The following is an 18,789-nucleotide window of genomic DNA, read 5'->3' on the forward strand; positions in this document are numbered from 1 at the left end:
AAAAAGATCAGATGTCCATTGTTAGTCAGTGTTCATCTGGGAGTTTCTTACATCAATGAAATGGGCTTTGCTTGCTTAAGATTAGCTTCATACTCCCATAATATCTTACTGACTTCTGATAGCTTATTTTCACTTGTTTTCCTTCTATTTATAAAGACTAATGAGGATTACAGGGTTTTTCCTCCCTTTCTTGAATTAAGTTTCTCTTCACTTTTGCATTCCTTGATTTACTTCCCCTATTTTTCTACAAATGCAAATGCTGTTTATCAGCTTTTGACTCCCCTAATATATCCTCCCTGAAAAACCCCATTCCAGTTCTCTGTTTGACTCATTCTCCAAAATGATCATGCCAATTTCATCCCACTCCCTGGGCCTGAAGAAGCTCGTTCGCTCAGAATGCCAAATATCCTCTTCATCTTTCCTAAATATTCTTCTCGTGGTTCATTTCGGTGCAGGTGTCCAAGAATGATCTCATCACTGTTCTTATGAGTTCAGCCAAATAGTTCAATGGAATAAAACAGTTTATGTCTAACTTTCATTTTTAGTTTCTTGGTAAATATCTACAATGTTTCATTCCACTGAATATATTTTTTCATGACCTGAGGCAGCTACCCATATGCTACAAAGGAAATGGAGAATAAAAACCAAATCAGAAGAATAGTGGCCTTTGCCCAAGGGGTTCAGGAAACTGAGGCTCAGTCGTGCTGGGCTGCTGGCTTTGTGACATCTCCCACCTTTATCTTCCTCACCTCAGCCACTTGACTTCTGTCTTCCCCATTGTCAGGAAATCTCATCATGTCATTTAACAGTTAATCAGAAAAGAAAGGGAGGGGGCGCTTGGGTGGCTCAGTGGGTTAAAGCCTCTGCCTTCAGCTCAGGTCATGATTCCAGGGTCCTGGGATAGAGCCCCATGTTCAGGCTCTCTGCTCAGCAGGGAGCCTGCTTCCCTCTCTCTGTCTCTGCCTGCTTCTCTGCCTACTTGTGGCCTCTATCTGTCAAATAAATAAATAAATAATCTTTAAAATAAATGTAAGAGACATATAACACTTTGGACATATTTAAAAAAAAAAAAGAAAGAAAGAAAAAAAAAAAAAGAAAAGAAAGGGAGGAGCTCAGGCTAGTCCTCAGGATGGAAGACCAGGGCACTTTCCTAACTTGGCCCAGTTGAGGCCCACAGACCCTCATGTCCTAAATCTAGCAGACATACCTTTACAGAACAAACACTGCGGTGGACCGCATAACGGTCCAGGTAAGAGTGAAAGCAACCCAAGAAGTTCCTGATCTGGGTCAGTTTTGCAGGTGGCTGAAGGAAGAGTCATACAACAGAAAGGCCTACGCTAATGGGCCACTCCTCTAAACCTGGCTACTTTGACACAGCACAGAGGTTTGGCGAGGCAATGAATGCCCTGGGCCACATGGAGGTATACACATGGTCTTTAATGTCAGATACAATTCCTGCTCCATTACTTTTTTTGTGTGCCTTTAACCATGTTACCTAACGTGGACAGGTGAAACTAACTTCCTTGTGTCTCTCACAGGGTAGTTATGAGGATTAAATAATCTATATAGAACACCTAATGCAGAGTTCGCATATGGTAAAATCTCCATGCATGCTTACTCCTTCTCTACCTAAAGGATGAGCAGGCAAAAAAGATAAGTCCAGCCCATAAAGCCTGAACACCACTTGCTGAGGAACTCAGGCAAAGAACAGGGAAGTGATGTAGTGATACCACTTGGACTTTGGATGAGAAAACACTTGGGTTTGGATCCCAACTCCCCCATCCATAACCAGGGTGAGCCTCAGTTACTCTGAACAGGTAGGAATAGAGGGTGTTCTCCTGCAGGGACACGATGAGGATGAAAGGATAAGAGGCAAGTAAAACTGTCTGGTAAGTAGTTGATGATTTTAGAGAAGTATAAATTTGCAACATTGGGAAGTTGATGATTAATTTTATGTATCCACTTGCCTAGACTAAGGGACACCCTGCCCCCCAGATAGCTGGTAAAACATTTGTCAAGGGTTTAGCTAAGCTGTGCCATGGTATTGCTGCCTCAGCATCTGGTTTTTTTGGCCAAGTGGCCTGCAGGAACCTTAAGTGACACCAGGTTCCCCTGCAAGTGTGTGCCCCAGTCAGCAGCTTGCAGGGTCACAAGCAAATGTAAGTTCATGACATGACCTCCCGATCCACCCTTGTGATCACCAGACTCCCCTTCCTCTCAGCACCTGGATGGCTTAGGGGCCCTTTAGATAGACACCCGCCCCTTCTGTGGGGCTTACCAAAATCCTTTTTTTGTTGTTTGCATTGACCAGTCTGGTTCTAGCCTAGGAACCTTAATAAAGGCATGACTTTAGGTCCTGACTCTCTCTTTGTCTGCGCTCTCCCCACAGGGCCCGTTAAGGCCCTGTACTTTTTCTAGGACCTATGAGTCACAAACTCTTTATTTCAAGTTCTTTTGTGGTCAGTTGTTGAACTGAGGCTCACCATACAGCCCTGTGTTCCACTTAACAAATGTTAATTTAACAAACCATAACAGCATTATTTCTGGGTGTGTCTATGCGGGTATTTCTGGATGAGATTAGCATTTGAATTGGTAGGCTGAGCAAATAAGATCAGCCTTACCAATGTGGCCTGGCATCATCCAATGAACTAAGGAGCTGAAGAGAACAAAAAGGGGAGGACAAATGAATGGTTTCTCTGGAGAAGGCAAACTAATAGAGAAAGCATCTTGGATGTCACTTGTCTTAACCCCAGTGACACTCACCCCACCCCCCAAACCCTACTTCATCTCTTATTTGACTGCTCTCCGCAGCAGCCCAACTTGAAGGTCATCATGCATGGCAACTTCTCCAGGAAGTCCCCCACCCACACCAACCTGCCACACCCAGCTGCATGTCCCTCCTCTGGGTGCCCTCCGAGTCTTAGGCATACCTCTCTTGCATCACCTATCACAGGTGATGACGCCTTCCTGCCCAGACTCCCTGGGTGTTCCCTCATCCCCTCCCTGGCACATGGAGGTCCCAGTGTCTGTTGAACTGAACTGAAGCTTGTTTCATTCACCTCCAATCCATGTTCAGATGGTAGATTTGAGTAATCAACTACTGTAAGGCCAAGTGTAGGAAGGTCACTGCTTAAGATGTGGCAACAGCGAGGGATGATTAAGAGGGACATGGCTGTGTTTGTTTTTCCATTGCTTTCTAATTATTCCACGTATGTTCGTCTTACAAGTTTGTTATTTCAAGATTGAGATTTAATAAAGCTATTTGACAAGGACTCAAGGAAGTAATTAAGGGTATGCATAAGAATGTTCTCCTACACACTATTTCTAAGAGCCAAATATTGAAAACAATTGAAATGTCCAATATTCAAAAATATTCATACCATATATGCATGTTTGAACACATTATGGTATGACTAAAGATATACTATTATTCAGACATTATAAATAATACAGAAGAATATCCATTAACATGTCAAAACTGTATCCAAAATACTAACTGAACAGAAAAGCAGGTTACAAAACAGTAAGGAGAGTTTAATGATATTTTTTTTTATCAAAGAAAAACACGTACATAAAAACCTGGAATGACTTATAAATTGTCAAAGAGGTTTTGTAGCAGGATTGCAGCTGGTATAATTCCCCTCAATTTGCTTATCTGTATTTTTTCATTTCCTGCCATACACATGGATTGCTTTAGAAGTAAGAAAAAAATCTTAAAATTTAAGGAAGGAAAGTAGCTCAGAGAAGCCGGATGGCCAGTCCTACTGAAATGTCCATGATGGTTATAGGAAAGCCATGATCTAAATAACCCTTGCCTAATTGTTCTCTGTTCTGCCCTACAGTCTCTGCCTCAGTTCCTGAGTCCCAGACACAATGCACCCTGTGCGAAGGTCTGAGGTCACCGGGGCTTTTACGCCTCCATAGGTGCATCTCTCCCAAGTTTTCCAATCCCCGGTCCCTCCAGCTTCACCCCACTTCAAAACCCAGCTCAGCCATCACCCCTCCAGGAAGTTTTCCCTGACATCTTCCTTCTCTCTGCCCTTAAGTGTCCACTCCATGTGTCTCCACAGCTGACCTCTCTCAAAGACTATCACCCTATTGTGTTGGATTCATTGAAGTGTCCAGATTATAGGGGTTTCCAAGACATTGACTGGGTCTTTCAGCTCTCTCTTCTCAGATTATAGCAAAGTGTCTGGGGCAGAATATGTATAATGAACAGATATGGAGGAATGAAGGCTGGCACTAAGAACCAGATCAAAGACTTTGGGACAGAAGCAAACATTTTTATGATCCAGAATGGGAAAACTTTCTCCTAAGATAACCTGGGTTGTATTTTCTTTCTGAGACCTTGAAAGACAGAGAGCTTTCAGGCACACCCCATTAAGAAAATAAATTAGAAGGAATTTGGCTTGGTAGGCCTCTGAGAATAATACTGCATTGTCTCAAAATGCACTAATGACCCAATGTGGGGAATAAGACACTGGTGTGTGATATCCTCTTCACTTCCTTCCCAGCCTCAGTGTTGATTTTGAAATCTACATTCTGAAAAATCTATATTCCCTGGAATATATATGCAGAAATCCTTGAAATGATTGGAGATCAAACACAACAATATTATTTAAATACACCAAAAACGAGACCAGGTGGCAATACTAAGAGATGACAAAATATACTTTTAGGTCAAAAATTGTTGCAAGAAACAAAGAAGAACATCACCTATAGATAAGGGGGTCAATCTATCAAGAATATATTACAATTATAAACACATGCACATCAATAAGAGAACAAAGGTAATGAAGCAAAAATTGATACAACTGAAGGGAGAAATACATAACTTGATAATAATTATGGGAGACTTTAATACTCTACTTTCAATAATGGACAGAGAATCTAGACAGCAGGATGCCCGGGTGGCTCAGTCAGTTAAGTGTCTGCCTTCAGCTCAGGTCATGATCCCAGGGTCCTGGGATCCAGTCCCACATCCATCTCCCTGCTTAGCTGGAAGTCTGCTTCTCCCTCTGCCTCTGCCTGCTGCTCCCCCTGCTTGTGCTCTCTCTCTGTCAAATAAATAAATAAGATCTTAAGAAAAAAAAAAAAAAAGAAAGAAAATCTAGACAGCAGATCAACAAGAAAACAGAGGCCTTGGACATTATTATAAATCAATCAGAGCTAACAGACATATAGAACAACCTGCCCAACAAGATCAGATACACATTTTTCTCAAGTGCACATGAGACATTCCCCAGAATTGACCATATGTGAGGACACAGAACAATTCTTAGTAAGTTTTAAAAGATTGAGATCATAGAAAATATCTTCTCTAACCACCATGAAGGGAAATGAGAAATCAATAGCATTCACAAATATGTGGAAATTAAAGAACACATTCTTAGAAATCAATGGGTCAAAGAAGGAATCACAAGGAATGTTAGAAAATTCTTGGAGATGAATAAAAATCAAAACACAACATGCCAAGACTCATGGGATGCAGCAAAAGTGGTGCTCTGAGGAGATTTTACACCTGTAAGCAGCCACATTAAAGAAAGAAATTAACCTTCAAATCAAGAACTTAACCTTCCATCTAAAGGAAACAGAAAAAGAAGAGCAAACTAAACCTACAGTTGGCAGAAAAAAGGAAATAATAAAGATTAGAGTGGATTTAAACAAGATAAAGTATCCAGACAATCATCTGACAAATTATCTAGACTAAGAAAAAGAGGGAAGACTCAAATATTAGAATCAGAAACAAAAGTGGGGACATTACTACTGATCTTTTCTGTATATCTACCTCCATAATAAAAGGATTATAAGGGAATACAATGAACAATTGTATGCCAATAAATAAGATAACCTAGATGAAATGAACAAATTCCTAGAAATACCCAAGTTCCTAAAAGTGGCTCAAGAAGAAATAGAAAAAGGAGAAAAGTACCACTTTTTAATTTTTAGTTCTGCCTTTCATTGTATGATTTCCTTATTGTTTAAGCTAAGACCTCTGGTGCAAGGTTGGATGGGAGAGATACCATGTTTATGGATTGGAAGATTCAACACTGGAAGTTACACAACCTCCCCAGTTGATCTCTAGATTCCATACTATCCCATACAAAACCCCAACACATTTTTTTGTAGACATTGATGAGTTGTTTCTAAAATGTATATGATTATTCAAAGGACACGGATCAGTGCAAATAAATTGCAAAAGGAAGAACAAAGCCGAAGCACTCACTCATTCATTTGTCCAACAAATGTTGTCCTGGGCACCATTCTAAGTTTCTAGAAATCAATAGGATTCAAAATAAGATTCTGATCTCATGGAGCTTACATTCTAGGGAGAAAGAGATCCTCAAAATACAGCTGAGGAAGACACTAGGAGGTGTCAGGGATCGGAATAGAGAGGCACAATACAAAAGGTTCCTTTGGGCAGGGATGTTTGAGGAAGGATCTATTAATAACAGCATAAATGAAGGATGTTAAATAATACCTGGAGAGAAAAAGCATTCTGGGTAGAGGACTGGGCAAGTGTAAAGAAAGATCTGAGGGTCTGGTGAGAATGTGGCAGTTTGGAGGAAAGTCATGTAGAAAGTAAACGGGGCACCTCCTAAAAAGGTAGCCCCCACTCCCACCTCCGAACCAAGAGGGGCCATTGCCAATGACTGACAGGTGTGGGAGCTCAGAAGTCCAGCTGGAAGGCAACTGTGGGATATACCTTATAGTCCAGAGGTCCCGAAGGGGATCAAGCTGAAATGGCAGTGTCCTTGCTTTTACTCCTTCCCTAGTTCTGCTGTCATGCCAGCACTGACTTCTCTTCAAGCACTTCTTCCCCCAATATCTGCTTCTTGGGGAGCTGAGCCTACATCAGGCTGGGACCAGGTTGGCCCAGCCTTGTGGAGCTCAATGAAGAGTTTGGATTTCAGTCCAAATAAGGTAAAATTCACTAGATGGTTAAGCATAATGTTTAAGAACATGGGCTAAGTCAGACTGTTCTAATTCCGTGGCCTTATTAGCTATGTGACCTTGGACACCTCATCTAACTCTTGGTGCCTCTGTTTCCTCAACTGTAAAATAAGGACATGAACAGCACCCTATGTTCTTATTCTTACAGGAATTAAGTAAGTCATTATATAAAAAACACTTATAATTGCGACTGGTCGGGTAAGTCTATTATTCAAGTGTGGTAGTAATGTGATTTATGATTATTAAAAGATCACTGGCTTCAACGTGGTACACAGTCTCTGGGAGGGCAAGATGGGAGAGAGTTAAGTAGTTGTTGCCATGGACCAGACAAGAGATGATGCTGTTTTGAACCAAAGGAGATAATGAAAAGTGGCCAGATTTAAGCCATCGCTGAACTTGGTGATGAATCATACATGACTTGCAAGGCAGGAAAAGAATCAAGGACAACAGACAAAGCAGCAAGTAAGGGATTGAGGAAGGAAAGTGATCAAGTTCTGTTTGGGTCATGGGTCTGATATTTTGGTGAAGATGCCTGCTTGTGGCTGGGTGGATAAGTCAAAAGTTGGAGAAGACATGGGTGGATGGTATTAACAATCATTCAAATACATTTCAGAGACAATACTGAAAAGGTCACTTTTGGCTATCATTCCCTAGTTTTTTTTAAAAAAATGAAATGGAATAATTCTTAGAGGATTAATTTAACCCCACAAATAATCTTAATTAGAGACCAACAGTTAAAGAACTGAAATGCAGCCCATAAGCAAAAAATAATTCAAACAGCTGGTTTGTGGCTACTCCCTACCCAAGAAGAGACCTTGAGGTGTTGTCCAGTTCTAAATTAGAAGTATATTCTTTTAAGAAAGGTCAAGGGATTAAACAAATTTTAAATCACCATTACATGTCCAAGGACTTTCTTCAAAGGCACTGCCACCCTTTGTTGTTACCCAAGTATGCCAACTACTCAATGTTATAATTTGTAGACCAAACCCTCTTCTATCAGCACAGCTCTGCAGATTATGAACTGCAAATCCTTCCGAAAGGATTTTTTTTTTAAATCCTTCAGAAAGGATTTCAAGCAGCCTTCACAAAACCATCATCTAAAAGAGCACAAAAATAATTTCCAAAACAGAGCCATCTATAATTTTATACACAAAGATACTGTAACCAATAGTCTCTGTGTGCACTTCCCCAAACGTTGCCCAGGCCCTGCCTCAGTCATCTGGACCCCAACCTATGCTCGAGACCTCACATCCACCTTCCCTGACACACAGACAGATGTATGGAAACAGGCAGTAGCTGAACTTATGTGCCTTCACTTTGGACTTCTTAGCAAATTAAATATGTAGAATTTTGACTCTGAGCACCAAGCCTTATTGCCTCTCACTAGAGTTAGAACTAGTACAGTTTCATACCCATGTGTGTTTCATATCTCATCACTTCCCAACCCAACTCTTTTGCCACAGGCAAGTCGATTTCTTGATACCCCTCACGCAGGGCTGTAGCTTGGATGACAACCCATCAATCCTGAAATGACTATTCTACTTTTCCTTTATTATCTAGAGCCTTCCCTGCCTTCTGTTTTAGATTTGTTTCTTCTAAGAAGTGTCCATAATTAACCCTGCTTACTCTTGGTGCTATTTTCCCCAGTTATTCACTGTAAATGTCTACTCCTTCCAAATTCAGCTCCATTCTCATCTCCACTATGAAGACTCGTTTGGCTTCCTGCATGCATTTAGACATTCCTTTCCCACCACATCCTGAACACATGTTGGAGTAGATTCCATGCCTCTTCATAGCCCTTCATAAATTAGTGGCTCTTCATCAACAAGAGTTGTATCGAAACAACCTGAATACCTCACAATGTGAGATTATTTATTTATTCTTTTAGTCAAATATTTTTGGAGTAGTTACTATGTGCCAGACATAGTTCTTAGATTAGGTGAAACAATCTAAAGGGACTAAAGAAAGGTTCAGTTGAAATAATCCAGGACTAAGGGATTAAATGGAACATTATTTGTTAGCTACAAAGGATCATCAACTATTTTAATAAACTATAGTTAGCTAAAGATAACGTGTGTGCAATATTACCTAATTTATGGATTTTATGTGCATATATACAATAAATAGACTTAAGACAGGAATCATTTTCAACTTTCAGTTGAATGACCCAAGGCAGACCAATGAAATATCCTCACTAACATTTTTCGGCTAAAGTAGAGACAAGGGTCTCTCCTCCCTCTGGAGTAATTCTGGACTTGTTGGCATGGGAAGAGACCCTCTGTGGTGGGGTGTAAAGAAGCCAACCAGACCCAAGCATGTGAGTATGAGAGAGAGAAAGGAAGGGAGAAAAACGGAAAGAGAGAGAGAGAAAGATTGCCCCCCCCCCCGCCATGGTAATAATTATCTCCAAGTCTAATTCCTAACGTGTCTGGCACTGTTCTCCAATTCTGTGAGTTATCCCTCCGTCCTTTGAATAAAGACCCTTTTTCTTCCTTAACCTAGTTGTAGTTGGGGTTGCTCATTAGCCAATATAGAATTCCTAAATACACATATAAGCAAATTTGAGATTCTATAAGGACCTCACTGAGGTAAAGGTATGCTTAGGGATAAACATAGGCAAGACAAAGGCCTTTTTTTAAACCATGGCGTGATTCTGGAGTTTTGTATAATCATTTTGTCTGGATTTTTCCAAAGTAGGTTACATGAAAGGCCTTATTCATTTGTTTTTAAGCATAAACTTCCTTCAAATGAAGTAAAAAAATTTTCATAACTCAGTTGGAGTAAATACATCAATAAATCAGAGATTACGTTTCTTGCCTCATTTATCTGTACAAAACTAATCAATGTCAGTTAATTCATTCTGTTTAACACTAAATCATGCTGCTATAAAAATCCTTCCAAGTCACGGATGCTAGGTTGTTAACAAAATATCCAGCTTGTGACCAGAATCCACCTAGTCCATTAATCACCATGTTCTGGGAGACACAGAGGAGTTCCAATCTCTGGATTTTCTCTCTGTTTTTCTAACAGCAACAAAATGAGAATGAGTAAGGAGCAAGTAGGGAGATAGCAGGCTAGATGAGAAAAAGAGACAAGAAGATAAATAATTCAGATAAGGGATGTTTACCACAGGGTCAGCAAAAGCATCCTGTGGTTCACCCATCAGCTGGAATCTTTTCAGTAAACATCGATTACTAAAATCACCAACGTAATTCTATAATACCCTCATGAAACAGCTGCTCTCCGATTTCAACGAAATTGAGAAAAGTATTTTTCTCATAATAGTCAGCTTTACTTTTCTAAATGTTTTACCTCTGCCTCGTCACCTAATTCTCCTGCTTGGAATTATCAACAGCAGATGCTAACTGACTGACTCTTTCTGAGACTTGGAGATCATTTATCAGTTCACAGGCTCATTTACGGCTGTTTGCTTTCAAAATAACTCAATTCTCCTTGCGGTAGAGAACACTTTCCATCTAAAGAGAAAGTGACATGTAAGCATGTGAGGGTTTCTGCATTGTCAGACAGGGTAAGAGTATGGAAATATAAACTATGTCCCTTGGAGGGCAGTCTGGGTGGCTCTGTCAGTTAAGCGGCTGACTCTTGATATCAGCTCAGGTCATGATCCATGGTTGTGAGATTGAGCGCTGCGACAAGCTCTGAGCTGGACGTGGAACCTGCTTAAGATTCTCTCTCTCCACAGTGTTTCTATTACCGGAGTAGCTGGTAGTAGAAAGTAACTACCTGCCCTTCTTCTCCCTCTTTCCCACTTGCCTTATGTGGTAGAAGTTTCTACACAGTCTTAAAGCCACAGTTCATGGCGGATTCCAGTCATGACATCAAGTTATGAGCAGCATATATAAAGCAATTTTGTAAATCCAGGTAGACTAGAACTAATTAGAAATTATCAGAGTGTGCTGTGTAGAGTAAGTGTAGGTAAGCCCCACTTCATGAAACTCTCATTTCGGTTGCAAATGCGTCAACTTTCTTACTATGGGGCAAGTTCCAGCTATTGGAAAGTCACTGGTCTTAGTTTAAGACTAAGTTAATACTTCCTTCCACAAGTATTTCTGGAGGATCTGCCTGCCTGACACAGTATTAGCACTTAGGAAAGCAACAGGAAACAAATTGGGATAAAAAGCATTGCCCTCATGGAGCTTCTATTTTAGCAAAAGAGACAATAATCAGCGAACATAATAAACATCACAGTAAAGAAGGTTGGAAGGTGATAAGTGGTTAGAAAATTCAGAACAAAGGAAGGATGGCCTGGGTGCCAAGGAGAGGAGATGCATTTTCCTGGTGGAGCTCACAAGAATCTTTCCTTTGTTTTCCCATTACACATGCTGCAGTGTTAGTCTTCATTTTAAAGCTCTATAGGGAAAAATCCAGATGTGTTCTTACCGGGCAAGAATCATGTCTATTAACATCTACCCTCACAGAACTTAAAATACCCTAATCCACAGAAAATAACAAATCAAGCAAAGGCATACTCCCCTGGACACCCCCAGAAAATCAGAATCAGAGAATGGGATTAACCCAAGTAGACCAGCTCAGGGAGACACCCAATCTTTCTGCCCCATTTCTGTTTTTAGGAATTTTTTTTTTTTCTTTTACCATCTCCCTTTGTGATCCTAAATAATCCTCAAAGGTTATTCTTTATCTGCCCTCCCCACTCCCCCAGATACAAGAGACTCTCCTTGGGCTTTGGGCAGGTTCATTTACAAATGTTCCTCAAGGGATATTAATTAAGAGGTAGAAGCCCCTTGGCCCTATAGTGTTGAGCCGCTACTAAATCTGTCCCTTCCATCTGGAGATGGCCTAAGAAACCCAAGATGGCATTTTCAATAGCCACTATTATGCCAGAGGAATTCTGTTTGCTTGCTTGTTTTGTTGTCTTTTAATTGTTCCTATAGGGTCTTCCATTCTGAGGCTAAAAACCAAAACCTCCAAATTCTTCACATAATTCATTTGCCATCCCTAGTGAGCTCTTCTCTCCACTAGGCCCCCAGGAAGTACTTCATGTGCAAGGAAGTAGGTCTCCCTACTTCCTCAAAGGCCGGGTCTCTGGGAGAAGCAGTTTGGAATGGGGTGATCAGGCTTTGCTTCATTCCAGAAAGTGGCTCTGAGCATAGGCTCCAAACAGGTGGGAAGCTGATTCCGTGGAATTGGGGTCAGGTGGGGTGGGGAGAACATTCCAGGCAGACGGGAGAGTCAGAAGAAAAGTTCCCAAGGCACAACGGCAAGACCTTCTGCAGGACCAGAAGGCAGTGAGTGAGGGGCAGGGGTCAGCCTTGAGGCCAAATATATCACGCACCTGCAAGGATGTTTCCAGAATAAGGAGCTGAGGCAGTAATACCCTCTTGATCTAACCCCCCCCATACCATAACAAAAGGAAAAATTTAAAGGCGATTAAACATGAAAGGAAAAGAAAAGCTTTTTAATCAAATTGTAAATGACATGGTTTTTCCTCACCCTCTCTCCCTTGTTTCTCACAGATTAGCGGTAACCACAAGGAAGCAGCCACCCGCAGCTTCCGTTATAACTCCTCCTGAGAGAGTGTTTGCTTCCTTCCATTTTTCCGGAAATTAGAATCGCAAAGGAAAATAAATAGGAGCCCTGAATCGGCGGAACACGCTTTTCCACCACTATTATTTGTGGTATCATGCGATCATTATTTCACTGAGCAAATATTTACGCCACGGGCAAGTTCCGCAGGGCATGCAGCGTGGGATCAAAGCCCAGGTAGTGCAACGACTGTGACACAAGACTGAAAATGAAAGGGCCGTGAGAAGGATTTGTTTAATAAAACACAATGGGGCTCCAGAGAAAAGAAAGACGCCTTCTTGGGGAGAGGTCTTCACCTAGGAGGTAGTTTCCAAACCATATACTGAAAGAGGTGCGGGTCCTGGGGAGATGGGAAGAGGCATTTGAGACACATCACATCACGGCGAGTGGAAAGCCTGTGAGGCTGCAGCTCGCATTTTTTTTTTTTTAAGATTTTATTTATTTATCAGAGAGAGAGGGGGAGAGAGCGAGCACAGGCAGACAGAATGGCAGGCAGAGGCAGAGGGAGAAGCAGGCTCCCCGCCGAGCAAGGAGCTCGATGTGGGACTCGATCCCAGGACGCAGGGATCATGACCTGAGCCGAAGGCAGCTGCTTAACCAACTGAGCCACCCAGGCGTCCCTGCAGCTCGCATTTTTCAAAGACAGCACCTCCCACTGACCTCCACAACCGTGACCTTGACTCACTGCCCCCCCCCCCCCCCCGCCACACTTGTCTGTGTTCCCTCCTCTTGACCCTGGGGACTGTGATGCTCCGATAGAAGTAAAGCTGCAGGACACCATTTCCTTCTAGTTGGTTCTCTTGGGGTGCTTGCTGGGGGAGAGGAAGGAGCTAGCGTCCCCGTCCCCGGCAGACGTCTGACTGACTTGGGACCCCCGCGTTGCTGGGGCTCACGGACTGTGCAACTGTCAGTCATGCCAGAGCCCAGCCCCGCGGAAGCTTCAGTGACGGCGGCGAGAACTTCCGGAACCCTGGCCCGCCCGGAGGCAGCCGAGAAGTCTTGGGGTGTTACCTCGCAGTAACAAGTGGAGCAGATAAATACGGTTTAGTGGTTTATTTAAAACATGAGTAATGGTGAGTCTCTAGTTGTTAATGAAGGGAGGAGCCATTGGGGACCATTTAGGGCTCACATTGACCTCCACTTCATAGTACCAATATGTGGACGAGGGAACTGACTCTGGTAGACATTGACTAGCCCAGCCCCAGATGAAAGTGTGCCGGGGCGCGCACCGGCGACCTTCCGGAAAGCAGATCCCAGTCCCGGGCCCTGACAGCCATAGGAAAGCCAGCTAGACTCTCTGAGCCCCTCTACCAATTTACTTGCCCACCCCCTACCTCCCCTCCCACCAAATACACAAACGCCCTTCAGAATCTGTAAGCATTAGTCAGTGGTACAGTTTTTAAAAAATTATTTTAATCACGTACATTCATTCATGTAGTTTAAAATCAAATAGCACCAAAGGCCTGCCATGAAAAAAGTGTTTTCTCTACCTCGCTCGCAAACTCCCTCTCCTGCTCCCGGCAGATAATCGCATTTAACTTTTAGCTGAGTTTTTCTAGTAATTGCCATCATAGTCCGAAGTAATAAGTAAAATTTAATAAGGCATCGTGATAATGAAGGGATAGTTCTTTCATACTGCCCCATTTTCCTCCCTTATCCTCCTAAATGTCTGTTCTTATTTAAATCATTAATCAGTATTTACATCAAGGTTCTTATACTAATATTTTTCGTTGCAAAGCCAAATAGGACATTAATAACATTCCCTCCCCACCCCCACTTTTTTCAGACAGTTTTTTGTTTTCCCATGAACAAATAACCACCTCATTATTGAACTTGCAAAATACTCCATGCGTTTTAATGTTTTCATGACTCTTCGTCATATTCATTGCCATTTTACCTGTTCTATTTACTTCTTCACCTGCTCTGCTGGACCTTTCCACCTTCTTGGTTCCATCTGGCTAGATGCTGTCTAGACCTGCTCTCCTCCTAGGATTTTTCTCTATTTTTCATGGATTGAAGCCATACTCTTCTGGATCCAATTTCTTCCTATTATTTGCTCTGTAATTTTGCTGGTACATACCTTCCACTGGCGTCTTAGGACAGATTATATTGAAGGTAAGCTTTCTAAGTCCCTACATAACTGTGTATTCATTGTTCTAGGAACTTAGTAGGATCTTTAGATATGAAGGTTCATGATCAGTTCTCATCTGGAGTACATTCTTATATTATTTCTTGAAAAATTTCCTGCCCTCCACTTCTGTATTTTCTTTTTGGAACTCCTCCTTGTCTGATGTTAGACTTTTGTACTTGACCTTTTCAATCTTTTACTCTTATCTTCAATATTTCCATTTCTTTGTCATTTTGCACTACTTTGGGGTCATTTCTTTGACTTTATCCTTCAAACTTTTTACTAAACAAGAATCACATTGTTGATGTCCAAGAATTTTTTAATATTCTCTGTTTTTTTTTGACTTTGTGTGTATTTAATTTCCTGCACAATCTGTTTTTCCTGGTTTGATTTTCTGTTTGTTTATTTTGCTCTCTCTGTTCCGCATTGAACACTTTCTTCAAATATTCTTTCGATGCCTGGCTGTCCATTCATATTTAAGAAAAAAGTACTTAAAAACTGGTTTAAAAAAACTGTATGTATGGACTCACCTTATAAAGAGCAAGTCATACCCTCCACAGATTGGTCGGGAGGCTAGTCATTTTCTTCCGGGACCCACCCAAAAAGTCAGTGGGTGAGATCCGTGCTTTGGGGCCATTCAGAGACTTTCAAAGACGGGGGGGGGGGGGGGGGGGGGGGGACAACCTTCCCTTTTGCCACCACGGAGACAGGTGTTATCTGCTTGCCGAGTGACAAGGCCACAGAGAAGTGACTGGAAGTTTGTAAATAGAATTCCACTTGAGCTGCTTTGTTCATCCCTGTGTCTCACCCCCTCCCCTTTGCTCTGTGTAGCGCCCCAAAGTTCCACCTCCCTCTCTTTCAAATTTTCCCAAAAGTAAACCTTCGGTCTCCGGTCTGGGAGTGGGGGCAGGGTGTGAACATTCTCTATGACTAAGTAATGATTCGACAAAAACCTATTTACGTCATTGAATAAAAGCTGTTTAAATGAATACTCATTTTGTATTTCATACTGCAGGATGTGACCCCTGCAACTACCCAATCCATACATTTGGGAGCTTTATGCTCAAAAAATCCACCTCCCTGTATCACCTGGGTGTCACCTGGGTGACTCAGTCCATTAAGCATCAGGTCATTAGGCTCAGGTCATGATCCTGGGATCAGACCCCACATAGGCTCCCTGCTCAGCAGGATGCCTGCTTCTCCTTCTGCCTCTGCCCTCCCCCCACCACCACTTGTGCTCCTGCTCTCTCATGCTCTCTTTCTCATGCTTGCACTCTCTCTGTCTCTCTCAAATAAATAAATGAAATCTTAAAAAAAAAAAAAAATCCTTTCCTTTAGCCTCTGTAATCACTCCATGTGGGGAAATCCCACTGTTTGTGAGCAGTTCTGCGGTGGGGTACGAAACCTGGAGAAAGCCTCAGTGCTGGTGGAGGACCCTGGGCATGAAACGATGGACCAGGGGAGCTGGAGGCTTTGGAGTCAGGCCTCTCGCAGATGAGCCAGATGCTGTAGGTCAGAGGTCGTGGACTTAAAAGTCATAGAGAAGATTTGTTTGGTCTTTGTCATACTTAAACAAGATTTTTGAGATAGCTTTAAAAATCAGAAAATTTCACACAAAATTCTGAATTTCTAGCTTCTTTTGAAATCACAGAGAATCTGACAAGACCATACCTCATCCGTCCTGACGGGGATTCGGCTGCAGCAAATGCTCACCGAAGGCCCCAGGCTCTCCTACAGCTGGCCCACTCGAAGCAATTAAAACAACCTTTTCGCCCCTGTTGGACACTTTGCAGCTCCCCAGCAGATCATGAATTTACCAAGATCCCAGCCCATGTATCATTCTGAGATGCCTCAGCAGAACTGAATCTATAAGGGGGCACCTGGAGGACTCAGTCAGTTAAGCATCTGTCTTTGGCTTAGATCATGATCCTAGGGTCCTGGGATGGAGCCCCGCATCACTGGGCTCCTTGCTCAGTGGGGAGCCTACTTCTCCCTCTGTCCCTCCCCCCTGATTTTCTCTCTCTCTCTCTTTCTCTCTGTCAAATAAATAAAATCTTTTTAAAAAAAAAAAAAAGGAAAAAGAAAAGAAAAGAACTGTATCCATATGAAATTGGTAATCCAAGATTACACATTGTATAGTTGTATACATTAATTGTATTGTAGGTACAGGCACTCCATAAAATTTGATTGAATTTACTTGTATAAAATAGACGTATTTCTAAAATCAGTTTATTACCCAACATAATAAAATTGATATAAAAATCAACATTGCATTCTGAGGTCCTAGACTCTGGTCATTTCAAGTCTCTGACTTCCTTACACCTGTTGGGTCTCCTTGATTTTCCTGTCACCAGCATTTTTGGATCTTTTATTCCTTGCCCTCTATTGTTTTTATCCTCAGACTATGCTGTGTTCTTGAGCTTGAATTACTAACTGTTGTGAGATGAAAGTACATCAGGAGTCTGTAAGCCATTCCAAATTCATCATCTCCAAGAAGGCCCGAGCAAAAGAATTTGCAGTTACAATTATGAAACAGTCATCAGTTACTTTGAGGGGTCATGGAAAATACAATGCTTAACAATGAACATTTTCTTAATTTCAAAATGGAAGAAAGTGTGGATTTTTGAAATAATAGACCCAGAACTGAAGTTATGTAATGGCTTAATAAAAATTACATCAGCCAGCACTGAAGAAGAGAAGATACTGGGGAAGCAACGTCGATTCATAACAGAAGTTTGCCCAATTAGCCTCAAATAAATTTTATGGTATTGCTTGGAATGCAATAGATGTATCTCTCTGTGTAATAATTTTCACAACTGCCAGAACTTCTTATGATATTCTTGAGGTCAAAAAAAGAAAAGAGTTCTATCTATCTATCTATCTATCTATCTATCATAGTACTGTCTGCTTGAATAATCGAGGTTGGAAAGCTATATTTTAAGAGTATTCATTGATTAAACAAAAATTTACTAGGTGCTTACTGTCAAACACTGACAGATGTTTGCAACATTGATTAATAGGAGATGTCCCGCTGAAAGAAGGTGACTAACAACATCCCACAGAGTTGACTCACAGCCCTATTTCTTTTCAACATTTTTATCATCAAAAGGTTGAAAATTCACAAAGCATTAATCTGAAAATTTGGAAATGCGGCAAAAAAGCTCACTGCAACAAGAGTCCTACAGACTGAAATGCTGTAAATATGTGCTATAGCTAATAAATTAAGTTTTAAAGTGATGATAAAAATATTTCCTTTTTCTTTTTTTTTTTTTGCAGCTTCTAACAACAATCACAGTTCTCTGCCCTATTCCTCCTCCCCAGTCTCCCCAGTCTCCCTTGCAAATGTAAACACCACTGACTCCTCTGACTTTTGAAACTTACACATTTCCATACTTCCATACTTTCTCGACAGTATTCACTGACTTATGGGAGGTGAGGACTTCGCTCTCTGACCCAGGCAGTTCAGCTCTAGAACAGGTTTTGGATTTTGGGTACAGCAGTCCTCCATACTGACATTATTCTGCCAACATGACTATTACTCACAGCTGGGCTTTATAACATGGTAATTAAGACTCTGTTTTCTTTCTTATTTTTGTTTTCCTTAAAGTTAAAAAGGAAATTGCGTTTTTGTTTCCTTGTTTTGTTTTGTTTGTGTGTGTGTGTGTGTGTGTGTGTGTGTGTGTATGAGTGTGTGTATGTCTGTGCCCATGGCTAATTCTTCCCACACTTTCCAATAGCCTGTCAGCAGAAATTTCTACACAATCACATCAGTCTCCAATATTTTTCTTGGAGATACACTTCTAGAATCTTCTTCCCTGCTGAAATGGTTGTTCTTACTTTTGAGGTACAGTTGGCTTCCTGGGTTGACAATTCATCATCATGTTCCTGGGTTAGACGTACTATTTTGTCTTTTTCCTTCTTGTCTCCATTATGTTGCTCATAAAGGGTTCATGGAAGATTTATTTTTTGAGACGGTGAGTATCCTGAAATCTCATTATTTTACCTTCATAAATGGTTGGTGGTCTAAATAAATCTCAAATTCTGGTTGGAAATACATATCTAAAAAAATTTTTGGTTGGAAATACTTTTCATTCCCTTCTTTGAATGACATCCCTTTCTGGTATTTGCGGTAGCCATGAAAA

General features: G+C 41.4%; 1 protein-coding gene across 1 annotated transcript in view; it reads right to left on the bottom strand.

Moving 5' to 3' along the window:
• KL (klotho) overlaps positions 1-18,789 on the bottom strand; it is a 40,742-nt gene that overhangs the window by 11,451 nt on the left and 10,502 nt on the right. The window lies entirely within an intron of this gene.

This window comes from Mustela erminea, chromosome 15 (assembly GCF_009829155.1).
Source record: "Mustela erminea isolate mMusErm1 chromosome 15, mMusErm1.Pri, whole genome shotgun sequence".
Lineage (NCBI taxonomy): Eukaryota > Metazoa > Chordata > Mammalia > Carnivora > Mustelidae > Mustela > Mustela erminea.